This window comes from Perca fluviatilis, chromosome 1, assembly GCF_010015445.1.
Source record: "Perca fluviatilis chromosome 1, GENO_Pfluv_1.0, whole genome shotgun sequence".
NCBI classification, from domain to species: Eukaryota; Metazoa; Chordata; class Actinopteri; order Perciformes; family Percidae; genus Perca; species Perca fluviatilis.
The window spans coordinates 47,270,397-47,283,872 of NC_053112.1; positions in this window are offsets into that span (position 1 = coordinate 47,270,397).

Here is a 13,476-nt window from a genome sequence, read left to right on the forward strand (position 1 = left end):
ATGTTTTTTGTGGAAATAACCTCTTTCAGACCTTAGGTTCCCACACGTAGAATGAAGTATAAAAAATCACATCACTTGATTCTCAGATCAGGTGCATTAACTGGGGTTACTTAAAGAGGCGCTATGCAGTTTTGGCCATTTCTTTCTCGCTTTTGCTGGCAGGAGCTCCCCCTACAGCTTCAGAATAGATATTTGGCAGCTCCTATGTTTACTTAGGTCTGACTTCTCGCTCGGTCAGCCTGCCATTTTCTCTTTCTTTATTCCTCCGACAATGCTTTCCGAGCTTTCTGCTTCTTTTTTGCCGGCTCAGCCATGACGATAGTGTGAAAAACTCCATCGCTACCTTGTTAGCCGATTCCTGAATGGGCGTATGTGTGCAGTGCCGTGAAGCAATTAGTTACATTGCAAGGGTGGTTTTTCCACTCACAGGCGCTAGGAGGGAGCGAGACGACCACCACTCAACTCGCAAAAAGTCATATAACCATTCAAATGACTCCAAAGCTGTTCAGTTAAGGTAAATTAAGCTAAAACAAACTGCACAAAAGAAACTGACAAATACATTTTTTTTTTTTCAAAACTCTGATCTGACATGAATATAATTAACCTGACTGTATCAAAAAGTAAATTGACAATGACAGTGAGCACCACTGCATGATTCTGCAGGTCAGATGGTTTCTAAGAGTTTCTATCCAAAATCCGGTCCATCAGCACTGGCGCACCACAGGGGTGTGTCCTCTCGGGTTAGGGTTAGGGTTAGGGTTAGGGGGGTAAGGGTTAGAGTTAGGGTTAGCCCCTAACCCTAACCACCTGGAGTTAAACCCCAAGAAGACTGTGGAGATGACAGTGGACTTTAAGAGTTGTAAATTTGTAAATTCTAGTGCCGTGTTTTACCGTATACTTCAAGGGGTGATAGAATGATTATATAGGGTATTTTACACTGTTCCTTAAGGTCTCCTAATGGGGTATGTAACATTGGTTGGGCTGAAAATTGCCCGAATGCTATTTATTAGGCCCTTAACTACCCTGTGAATATGGCTCTATTTGGAACAAGAGCTTTTCTTCCAAATATTGTATGCTAATGAATATTCAGAATGAGCTACGCGCTGATTGGTTTGAGCAAACTACATAGAAACACATGGGAGACTCAACAGCAGGTCTCATATTTCAGACACTGCAAAGTTATACATTGTTTGTTGGGCTATTTTGTTATTAAATTCACTTCTGAGACTTTTTTAAGCGAGAAATCAACTATATAAAGCTCAAATATGGGCCGTTTTATGAAACTTTATGGCTAATTGCAAATTTGGTAAGACTGTGTCGGAGTTCAGCCGCCGGTGCTGCCTCGCGGCCCGGCCTGCCTTCCTTCACAGACCCCGGCCTGCTATGAGGTACTTGGAGCTCCGTCACGGCTGCAGCCCACAGCAGGGACTACCAACACCGCTGCCCTGACAGAGCTCCAGGGCCTTCAACTCCCCTCTTCCTGCTAGCTAAATGGCCCGTTGTGTGAGAGTGAGAGCGCCGTCAACGAGCTTGTTACACCAGCAATCTCTTACCACATGTTACACACATGTCACGCCACTTACACAACATCTAACTAAAGGTCTTATAAAGCTAACAACGGTGTCCGATTTCAAGTTAATGAATATTTGTGAAGACAAAGTGTTTCGTTAACTGTAACTGTCCCTTCAATCCTAGCTACAAATCACGGATAGTTAGCTTCCTTTTCGCCTTAATTCGAGTATATTTACAATTTGAATTTCGTCACGCCACTTACACAACTACGGAGCCCCCCTGGTGTCATCTGAGAAAAAAAAAAACGAAACCGTGCGCAAGGTTTTATAATCTGTTCGCACGGATTCATAATCCGTGCCCTCAGTTTTATAAACTGTTCGCACGGTTTTGTAAACGTGCCCACGTAATCCGTGCCCTCGGATTTCTAATCTGTGCGCACGGTTTTGCAATCTGTGCGTACAAATTTGTAAACGTGCCCACGTAAACGCGCACAAATGTTTAACATTCCAGAGAAGAAGACGGCACGGGTAGCCTACTTTCAGCAGCGTCTGCATCTGACAAGTAAGTTATATTTATCTTGATTTAAGGCTAGATTTAATGCTATATTATGTATTGCATTGTTCATTTTACTGCTTTCTTAACGTAACGTTGCATGTATTGAGCTTTTCACTCTCTCCAAAACCGTTCAGTTAGCTAGCTAGGCTGGCGTTCTGTGAGCACCAAAGTAACTGCTGCTGTTACAGATAGTGAGGAGGTCTGGGTGGATGGGTGGTTTTGTTGCCTTAACATAAGTGTAATGTCCCGCCGAAACGACCAGCATCTCGCGGGGCCCTAGCTGTACCCAGCTCAAAGTCACCTTATATCGAGTAAACTGAACTAGCTACCAACTCCCGCTGATACAGCGACATATCACCGAGCTGTGTAGCCGCCTAACAATAACATATTCTCGGGTTAGCCAACTTCCAACCGCTGCTGCTTTTTACGGGGCTCTGTGGTCTGGTCTCTATTTTCGTAAGATTTCATTTATATGTGTGCTTACATTTTCATACCATATCGAACAAACATCTTCATGAAAATGCGCTTGTCCAGTTATGGAGCTTCAAACACTGCAACTTTGAGTATCCAATTAGTTGAGCAGATTTTCGTATCTTTATATATTTGTAAGCTAACGTTACACACTTTATTCTTAATCGTCACATATACCAAACAGTAGGATATAATCATTGCTTGAATAAAAACGCTATAATCAGGGGCAGATGTAAGCATAAAAAGCTACTTACTTTTCATTGGATATGATACTCTAACTTTTTGTATACACTTAGCCTATCTTTTCACATCTTTTCAATGAGACTCGCAGACAAGCGGCGTTTATTTCCCCAATCATTTGTTTAAATAACTCAACACATAATTACACACATTAAAAGAGTAACTGGAACCTGTGGTAAGAGATTGCTGGTGTAAACAAGCTCGCTGACCGCGCTCTCACTCACATACACCGGGCATTTAGCTAGCAGGAAGAGGGGAGTTGCAGGCCCTGGAGCTCTGTCAGAGCAGCGGCGTTTGGTTGTCCATTAGCGGTGTTACCGGTGACTCTGCGCCGGTATGGAGTGCTGTGGGCTGCTATGACGGAGCTCCAAGTACCTCACAGCAGGCCGGGGTGTGTAAAGGAAGGCAGGCCGGGCGGCGAGGCAACAACACAGGCAGCACCGGCCGCTGAACTCCGACACACAGTCGGACAAAATTTGCAATTAGCCATCCATTTTTGTAAAGCGGCCCATATTTGAGCTTTACAAAAAGTTTCAGAAGTGAATTTTGTAATGGAATAGCAGAGATCTGCGTGACCTAGATTCAGAAGACTAACTGATCTCAGGTCAGTTGTGTAGCCTATGTAAATGTTGGGGCGTGACCGTTCTCTTAATACACCCACAGCTGTGACAAAGGTTCCGGATTTTGAGATGTTTACGTAAGCAACTAGCTTTGTTGGGAGTCGCCCGTTTTAATAAATTAAAAAAAATAAATGAAACAGTATTTTAATATTATAACTATCTTTATTGTTTAACTCCTCAAATACAACATTAGAAAAAAAACATTAATATTACGAATATTATATATTTGTATCATCGTCACTTCCGGAGTTTTCCGCGGATTCGTTTAAACGTTATTATGGTTCATAACTTACTGGAACAAAACTGAGCAACGTGTTGTTGCTTAGGACACAATCACTGACTGTATGTATGTATATTGAAGCGATCCTGGCGTTAAATACCCGCTGATCGCTGCCCGATTCTTTGAAATGAATGGCCGCATTGCATTGGGGGATATCGGCTTTGAATGCGTCCTGCTAGGATCATATCGTAATGTTCTGTATTACAGCATATACTGTAATATTTCACCGGTAATAAGACCGAAATAATATTATTAAAATAAAGAAATGAATACCATGATAACATCTAAATAAATGTTGATAGATGTAGCATTATAGTTTAAAAAATATAAATCAACAAAAAGCAACCCAGCTTCCCTGGCCGAAATATACCGAAATAATAACATTAAAAGAAATACATATAAACCATGATAATATCTCGTGAATAATGTTGATTAAAACAGTGGTTATTGGGCTAAAAATACCAATAACTGTCACAGATTTCGAGTTAAGGGGCGGGGGGCGTGTTTTTTTCTTTCGTCGATATCCGACGGTGAGGGAATAACATGAATGTCTATCTGACGGACCCCCTCGTCGAAAAATAACGTCAAGGGTACCCCTATTTCGTTGAAACTTGACGCCAGGGTCCTTGACCATGCGTCATACATTTGACGAGTAGGGAGTGAGACTGTGTTGATATTGAGGCTTCTGCATCTGCTGATGAAGTCCATGTGATACGGGTAAAAGCTCAAGAAAAAGCAGGTAAGTGAACCTCGAACGGATCTCAGCCTCTGGTGGTGAAATAAAAGAACTAAGTAGGTTGCATTGCTTTGCGTAAACATACACGCCACTTTCCTAAAGCCAAATGGCGTGTTATCTGTACGCATTTTGAGCTTTCCACGTGTATGTCTACGCTGTATACAGGGGATGTAAACATACACAACACGTGGCGTCGCCACGTTGTGTGTTATCGCGAGAACGTGCTGTACTATCGCGAGAACGTCACACGCGTGTAACAAAGCAAAAAGGTTGGGTTTAGGAAAAGAACATTGGGAAAGGCTTTAGTAACACAAAAAAAGCGACAACAACACGACGGTGACCAACGTCACACACTTATGAAAACAATAAACGGTTGGGTTTACACGCGGCACACGATCCTGGCTCTCCTGGGGGAAAGTCCTTTGTTTTACCCATCCACCACCCCAACCAACCTCTGCGGACTTAAGTCCCTTCATACTACTCGCTACGGCGAAAATTCACATGTAATGTAGGTCAATGGCGGCCGAACGGCGTTGATAAACACGCTAAAAAGCGATTATGCGTCTTAATAACACGCAAAAAATGACATACGACTTGGCGTGTCATACATACGCCACTTTATGAGATCAGTCTGTAGGCTGAGAAATTATGTCAAAATTATGTAAATGCCTTGCACTTGCACAACTCATAAGAGACAAAAAACATAAAAGTGCATTAGATCAGAGATGGCGTGGAACTGACACAGATTATATATATATAATACAAAATACAACAGTTTTAACCATAGCAGAAAGTTACATCTCCATTGTGTCAGAAGCAATTGAACAACAAGGATTTAAGGGAAAAGTTTTATTAAAACTTTTATTTCCGTAGCTCCAGCAATCGGTTCTATCAGTTGTCACTAAAGTAATTGGTTAGATCTTGGAGCACAGGGATAATGCTAACATACGTCTAACATGTTGTAAACAAACCCCCACATAGCCAAATTTATTTGGAGGAGAATGAAGGTGATGGGCAAAAGTCTTACTCAGTTTGAGTAACACTTTGTATGTTGTAAACATCCAACACATCTACTTATTGGTTCAACTTTTAATGTGACATTTCACACACTAAAGAAATATAGCACAAAAAGATCCACTCAGCAATGTTAAAATGTTTTTGACAAACACAGTGTTAAACATAATTGAACTGGGTGCCTCTCAAGTATTGCTATGCAGAGGATGCACTGGTGGGTGTAACCTTATTACAAGGTTTTTCACCCTGTAGAGGTGCATACTCCTAAATAAGCCAGATTCTACTTTAACGTGATTGTTGTTGCTGCCTCTACTTAAAGTTTATGGGGGAATAAATAAACCCTTAAGGCAGGTCTTGCGGTGTTTATCTCCAATGGCCCAGCTGAATGGGATTAGTGTCTTTCACGTTAGAAAACAACCCTTGCTGCACTGTCTTGAGCATGTCGATAACAAAAAGTAGAGCCACAGCCAATCTTTGAACACATCTGATAAAAAAAGGATTTCAAAATAAATGGCTAATGCATCTGCATCCAAGCATCTAGGTGCAAGGATGAAACCCAAGTAGCAGTGTAAAGAGCTGTAAGATCTGCATATAGAGTGACACAATAGCTTCAGACAGTCTCCATATGGGCCTTTGGAGCCGGTAAAATTGAAAATGAAAGCACAGATGCTGTCGCAATACATCGGGGGTTCACAATTCAACAAAGAGTCTTAGAACTGTCAGGATGTGGCAAAAGGACTCAGACTAGTGTTGCTGAGGAGAGGCGCCTTCTGACAGCTTCACTTAGTGCATCATCCCTGTTTGAATAGGAGCCAAATTATCATATTTCATATGTCAGTCAAAAATGAAAAGATGACTGTTATCTGGTGGCTAAAGCAACACAGTGAAAGTGTTTTTTTTTCCTCACTTTCAGATAGTTAATCTGCTTTATGAAGTACTTTTTGATTAAAGACTTTAATATGTTTCAATCCATTTAGCCTTCTTAAAAGTAATCAAACTTAGCAAATGCCTCAAATTCCCTTATACTTATCTTTTAATGGGATTTTTTAATGGCTAGTGTTAATCCAAATATCTAAAATATTATCAAGATAGAGCAATCATATTGATGCTAGACTCTGTGCATCTGATATATCTGCCTCATCTATCTCTTCAGCCGTGCTGAACCCTGTTATTGGCCTCTGTGACCTTCTAGTCACAGCACAGGCTCCTACGCCGAGGCTTTGCCAATTAGATGAAACTAATTATTTGAAGTTATTTTATGACATCTCAAGCTCACTGGTATTTACAACCCTGTAGCTACTGTGTTGTAAGTTTGGTGTCATGTTTATACGTTTACTGCACAGCTTATAGGAAGTGACCGTGTAGCTTGACATTGCAGTGCTTTTACTTTTGTGTAATATCAAATCTAGCAGTGTAATAGCTAGTGGGATCCATCAGTAATACTTTAATAATATAAATTTAAAAAGCAGAGAACATCTGAGTGAAATTATCCCTGCTTGAGGCAGGGACCAACATTAGAATTGTTAGAATGATTATATTTTTGATTATGCCATTATGACTGCCGGCTTCATATTGGACTGAATCTATTATGACCACTCGGTCAGTGTAATTGAGTATTTTAAAGCTGCACTAATCAATATTGTAGTGACACTGCAGGACTAACATGAGGACTTCATTGGGGGGAATATGTTGCCCCTAGTTAAGCTGATTAGTCTTAAGTGCTGAAAATTCATAAAATGTACTCCTGCTTTCCAACTCAAGTATATATATCAAATTTCTTAAAGATAAGAATCACTCTTACTTTCCCAGTTATTTAAGACAGCTCCATTCAGTTAATTTTGTCAGACGAGACAAGACTAAATATGTTCGCCAACAAACTTTTTTTCCATGATTAAGATGAGACGATGACGAGACTGCGCCAATGTCTAAAAACGCTGACTAAGACTAAATGAACATGCATTATTGTTGGCGAAAAAAGACAAGACTAAAATGTTTTGCATACAATAAAAACTAAGATAAAATCTCTCTTCATTTTCGTCTACAATCGTCTCTACTTTTCCATCATGAGATAGAATATTCAGCTGTTACCAGGGTTGGGCACCGACCGGTGCCTTAACGACCGTTATCTACCAGACCGAATAGCAACGCATATTTTGGTGCCTCATTTCGGTGCCATTTAAATGCCTGCGCTTCTCTCTGATGCTCCTAAACAGACGTTAGAGGCAACCGAAACATCGCTGCACGGGACGCTATTTAACACTACACCTGGCAGCAGGTAACGTTAGCCTACCATTAGCTAGTTAACACTACACCTGGCAGCAGGTAACGTTAGCCTACCATTAGCTAGTTAACACTAAACCTGACAGCAGGTAACGTTAGCCTACCATTAGCTAGTTAACACTACACCTGACAGCAGGTAACGTTAGCCTACCATTAGCTAGTTAACACTAAACCTGACAGCAGGTAACGTTAGCCTACCATTAGCTAGTTAACACTACACCTGGCAGCAGGTAACGTTAGCCTACCATTAGCTAGTTAACACTACACCTGACAGCAGGTAACGTTAGCCTACCGTTAGCTAGCAGCTGGATTAAACACGGTTAAAATGCTGACAGCTAAACGGTGTAAAGTTTGTCTGGATTTCACTGTGTAGGATTCCAACAGGGGGACCTACGACAGTCTGCAGACTGCCGAAAAACAACACAGATGTTGCGTTCATTTCAAACTCGCCTCGGCAGCCTGGTGCTGCGTTCAATGTTATTGTAAAATACCCTTTTCCCATTCAGTGATTGTTTTTGTCGTTTAACAGAAATTTACTGGTGAAATAAGGAAGAGGCTCAATATTTATATAACTTTATATAATTTATTTTTATATAACTATTTGAATGAAATGGTTATCAGAAATAATCTCAGAAATAATGTTATTTAAAAAAAGACAAAAATGTTTTGACTAAAACTTGACTAAGATATATCTAGTTCTCTTTTGACTAAAACTAGACTAAAATGACGAGGCTTTTAGTCGACTAAAACTTGACTAACAAAAAAAGATATGTGAATGACTAAATATGACTAAAACTAACAAGGACAAGACTAAATTAAAAATAGGTGACAAAATTAACACTACTGAGAGACGTGCACAAGTCTTTCAGGAGAGAAAGAATGTTTTTGAAATGTTTGACAACGAGCAGTTAATCAAAAATATCTAGGCTATAGTATATAGGCAGGTCATTTAACAGCACACCGGTTTAAAATTTGTAATTAAGACACGGTGGAAAACGTGTTCATCATACGTTTGTGTATTTTAGTATTTCACTTTTACTTATATTTTCAGCTTATTTTATTTCATAGTATTATCTTATAAAGTTATTTTATGTTATTCTAGATAAACTTACATTTATTTTAGTATGATTATCAGATTTATTTATATTTATTTTAATTGTTCCACTACTATCGTACATGTATTTTATCACTTTTAGCGCACCCTTGGGCTGTCACAGTCATCTCGTGCTACACAATGACAATAAAGTGCTTGAACTTGAACTTTCCAATGTGTATATCATAATGTATTCTCTTAATAATTCTTTATTGTCAAAGGTGTGTTGAATGTGAACTCCTCTTAGGAATTTCACCATTCCATGTGACTTTATCTAAGAATATTCTTAAGGAAATCTATTCAGTGATTGGTCCATTACTATGTTGTCATCCAAAATCCCGTTTGTGGTACAGCAAGTGTCGTGAATCATCTCTATGACTGACACTTAAGCTATAGTCCTACACTTCACTTAAATTACGACTGAGATGCTTGATAACTAACTTTTAAGCACAGCTTTGAGCCAAGAGTTGTTTTTTACTCATAAGTCAATTCTTAGCACTGTTCTTGTGAGTAATTCTTAGAAAAGGGGCCTCATCTTTTCAGCTACGAGCGCTACAATATTTTAATATTAAAAATATAAAATGTCTGTATGTAATGTGGAAGATGTTGCTTATAGTCACAAACCCTCAGAGAACTAATTTCAGGCGGGAACTTTTTTTCCCCCAGATTGTTCCGACACTACATGAATGCATGAATGCCCTATCTCACAATGTTAACAAAAGTGAAAAATAATTTGGTATCTGCCCCGTGAATCGGATGACCAAGCGGGAAACATAACCTCCTTGGCGGAGGTAATTATCACCCGTCTATGCTGACTACGCTCCTCAGATCTGTGTAACTCTTTAGCATCTTTTTTCTCACAAGTTTAGCTGTTTCGAGCGAAAATGCTCGAAACATGTAAACATGTATAAATGTCTCGCTACCTGCACAGCACCAAGCAGACAGCGTAATCAAGCTGGTGAAAATATTGTATCTGGGTAGTGTAGAAATATTTCTATAATCTAGATGTGTTATTCTCAGTATAAAAGTTTATAATATATAGAGTTGCTCATTGCTGTGAGTTGTGTGTAGTCATGAGACGTTGTTACAATTTCCAGGGAAGACACATTTGAACTCCCTGTACAATGTCAAGACTCGGACACACAGATTGGTTAGCTTAAGCTTTGATTACATTATAGTTTAGGAATGTGAGTGTATGTTAGGAACTGTTTTTTCGTACCAGACGGAGGGGTGGAATGGTAGAGGGTGGCTCTTGGGTGTGTGTGTGTGTGTGTGTGTGTGTGTGTGTGTGTGTGTGTGTGTGTGTGTGTGTGTGTGTGTGTGTGTGTGTGTGTGTGTGAGAACTAAAGAATCTGCCCGGAGACAGGAGGATGACGCCGTCAAGAAAGAAGATAAAAAGATTAGGGATATGGTTAGACGGGGTTCACAATTGGAGAGAGACTGAGTGAACCTGAACCCCGTATACTTTTGTCTGCGGTCAGGGAAACTTAGGATCTTTTGTGTACCCACACGTGTGTTGTAACTTAACTGCTGTACTTCAGTAAACTTTCTTGACATTAATCTATCGTCTCAGTTTGGATCTCTGAGTTCTGGTGTCATTAGTCTCATTAACCAATGCGCAGGAATTAGACTGTACAGATAATTGGAGTCAGAACTTCCTCAGGCCTTCGGGTCAGTACTTTTCCCAGAATTCCCTTCAGTAGGGCACCGCGTATTGTACGTTTAGCCGAACTTTGGGGTCCAGTTCGGTGCTGTTGCTTACCAGGCAGTGATGTTCCCTGTCACAATCGGATGGATGAAGGAATTTCCTCAGGCGTCTGAGGTCACAGTCCCTGGCTGTTTTGGAAACCGCATACTATACTAGCATTGCGTACTGATTTCAACAAAATGTAACGTGAAGTATGCAGTATCCAAACAAAAGCAAAAATCTGCAGTATGCCAAAAATACCCGGATGCCGTACGAATTTGGAGAAAATCTCCAGTATGCCTCAGACCAGTCTATCTCGCCTACTGTATCCCACAATGCAAAGCGCCGGAACAATCACAACCACCATGGCTTGCCGTTGTGGCCAACAACTGGAAACGTTTTGTCTGCTATTTCATCACTAAATTTAATTCTAAGACTTTTTTTATGTGAGAAATCAACCGTGTAGAGCTTGAATATGGGCAGTTTTACAAAAATGGATGGCTAATTGCAAATTTGCTTTGACGTTGTCGGAGTTTAGAAGCTCCACAGTCTGACGTGACAACCAGCTGGTGCATGCCAGGTCGCTGGCTGGCCGCCCAGCCTGTCCACCTTCACAGACCCCGCTGTGAGCTGGCTGGAGCTCTATCAGGAGATTCGTGGACAAGAGGCGTTTATTTCCCCGATCGTGTGTTTAAATAACACACAAATACCCATTATGTGATTAACTGGAACCTGTGGTTGTCTGCCTTTTCGGAGTTATAAAGCGTTAACGTTAACAAGCTCGCTGGCTGACTGTCACTCACACAAACAAACACACACACACACACACACACACACACACACCGGCCACAGAGCAGGCAGAGGCGAGGGAGAGCAGTGTCTGACAGGGCAGAGAAATACCTGTCTCTTTACAGGCATGTAAATAAATGATAACATGTACAGTATATACATTATATTTAACATTTCAGTTCGTTATTATTTTTTGTGTTTGCTTATTTCACATAAATAAGGATTTAATAAATTAAGTTTCAGTTTGTACGGTAGAGAAAGTGGTAACTTTGCTATGCCATACAGGACATACTGCTCCGCCTTTCGCGTTTTCGCTGTCACATGATAAACTCACATGTGCTGCTAACGCTGCTAATGGGTATCGTAGCTTCCCGGCCCTGGCAAGTTTGAAGAGGGAAACATGGAGGACCACACATATTCAAAATCCAAATTTCAGGAACAGGAGTCTTCATTTTCTTCGCCCAGAAAAAGAAAAAGGATACTGAAAAGAGCAAGAGTCCGGCTTTTTGAAGCGTGAAGGCTACCGTAGCTGTAATACATACTTTGAAATGCGTGGCGCGAGAGAGTTGATTGATATATGATCTCAACGCTAGATGGGAGAAATTCCCACACATTGGACCTTTAAAGTGTCTATGGGCCTTACCTTGCACTCAGCGCAGTTGCCTTTGTACACCGACACATGTATCATTCCTATTTTGCACCCGACGCACAGCGGCCTTTTCCCTCCACAGACGCACGTCGGTAAATTAGGGAATGTATTTGTGCTCCAGGGGGCGGTTCAGCGAAAAGAGGAGGCGTGTTCCGGCTCAAAAGTTCCCCAGTGCTATTTTGCAGTTTCAGAAAACAATTCCGCCACTGACCAGGAAAAACCTGGTCTAAAGTCAGTGGAGCTAGTCTAAAGTCAGTGGTGCTAGTCTAAAGTCAGTAGCGCGTTATTCAGATGCTATTTTAGGGGCGCATGCTTGGCCATAATGTAGCGTGTGCACAACGCGCATACATCTAAACAGACACAGCAGTTCCCATTTTTGCAAACCATACATAATTACAAGGAAAATATTACTGAAAATGCGCTTTAGGTGTTTGGATAGATCAGGAGGCACTTTACAGTACAGTCGTCAAAAAGTCCCAGCATTCTTTGTGGCTTGTTGTGTTTTACACAACATTTCTATGAATCATGGATGTGTTGATGACATAAATGAGGAAATATTAGAGGACTTAAGGAGACGTGATGTTGAACTACGGTGGGATTGGACACTCGATGTGCTCCTGATGGAGCGGGTGGACAGAGATGGAGTGGGGGGAGGAGGAAGGGGCACAACAGGAGCAGGTGGTGCGTTTGCTGTAGCAATCCTCTCCAGACTTGGGAAGATGCGCGACCAAGTCGGAGACCTCTCCAGATGTGCCCGAGTGGCCGCAGCAACATCACCACCCGGCCAAGACGGGCATTTATTACTTTGCCGCATCTCGGACTGCTTTATTAGTCATAATAGCAATCTGCCATGGAACAAGCGCGCCTGCTCTTAAAGGGAATGTGAGATGACGCTCTGATTGGTTTATTGCACGTTACGCCCAAACCACACCTAGCTACTTCAGACCAACCCATTTTAGATTTGCGTCGGGCGCAAGACTCATTTATCCCGCCGGTATCATAGCAACAGCGCCCGAGATCCGCCCACAAAACTACTTGCGTTTCACGTTTGATACTTGCGTTTCAGATCGTTAAAATCGGGCCCTATATGTCTTTCAGTTTGTGTTGATTCTAGCGGACGCTTCGAACAAAAGCGGTAATGTTTTTACCACACCTGCTGTCGTAAAGGTCTTTTCTTTACGGTGCTGTATTACCACTGTATATTACAGTTAGCGTTACCGGGAGGTCATATAGTCACAATGAATGTTTTGCGCAGACAGAAAATCATTCATTTACAATAAGAGAATATGTTACAGACGCAGCGTTGCATTTCCAGTGTTACATACGGTAACTTAGCCTACTTTAGATGTCTTGTGAGATAAACCTGGTATCACTGTCACTGGGTCACGAGCCAAAGCATTAAGAGATTGTTGTTGTATAACTTAGATTAATATAGCGCATTTCATGAAACCCACGGACGCTTTACACAAGTACCGGGGGACAAGGTAAGAGAAAATAGTAGGCCAACACAAACACGGACTAAAATGATTAAAATGTCCACGCTAAATGGA